This window comes from Trachypithecus francoisi, unplaced genomic scaffold (assembly GCF_009764315.1).
Source record: "Trachypithecus francoisi isolate TF-2019V2 unplaced genomic scaffold, Tfra_2.0 Contig00030, whole genome shotgun sequence".
Classification (NCBI taxonomy): domain Eukaryota; kingdom Metazoa; phylum Chordata; class Mammalia; order Primates; family Cercopithecidae; genus Trachypithecus; species Trachypithecus francoisi.
The window spans coordinates 167317-168192 of NW_022680463.1; positions in this window are offsets into that span (position 1 = coordinate 167317).

The following is an 876-nucleotide window of genomic DNA, read 5'->3' on the forward strand; positions in this document are numbered from 1 at the left end:
CCCAGGAGTTTGAGACTAGCCCGAGCAACAAGCAAGACTCCATCTTTGCAAAATTAAGATTAAAAAATTAATTGGGTGTGGCGGTGCATGCCCGCAGTCCCAGTAACTCAGAAGGCTGAGGTGGGAGGATCTCCTGAGCCCATGTGGTCGGTCATGCTGCAGTGAGCCATGAGTGCACTGCTGCACTCCAGTCTGGGCGACAGAGTGAGGCCCTGTCCTAAAAAAAAAAAAAGTCACATTTGTTAATATCATCACCCTTCATATTAGAAAAGTCTCTAAGTATTCAGAAGCTATCAAGCTCATGGTGGCAGATACAAGCTTTCCAACATTCTAATTTTCATTTGAAATCTACAAAGAATTTACATCATTGGCAGCAAGTTCTGTCATGAAATGACAGGGCCATATAATTCATTTTAGAAAGAATGCCTGATAAATACTCAACTCTGAGTAGCTGTAGTTTTCTGTCAATAGTTCTTTGAAGTAAAAATGTGTTTCATGAAAAAAGTGGCTAGTTTAGCTCACAATTTGAATGACTGCAGAAGTACTCGACCTTCCTTGGTAGGCAGCAAAAGTGCTTTATGCATGCTTCCTGTTTAGTCACATTGAATATTAGAAATTGTGCACTCACACATTAAGATTTAGTACAATTCATAAATTTACTTCATTCCATCAAGGACATTCTTAAGTTCTTAGGTGACACTAACTTCTCCTCCTCCTCCTCCTCCATCCTCCTCCTCCACCTCCATCCTCTTCCTCCATCCTCCTCCTCCATCCTCCTCCTCCTCCATCCTCTTCCTCCATCCTCCTCCTCCTCCTCGTTTTATTCTGTAACCGTGTGGCAGCAAAGACTACAGTGAATGACCACCTGTAGTACAG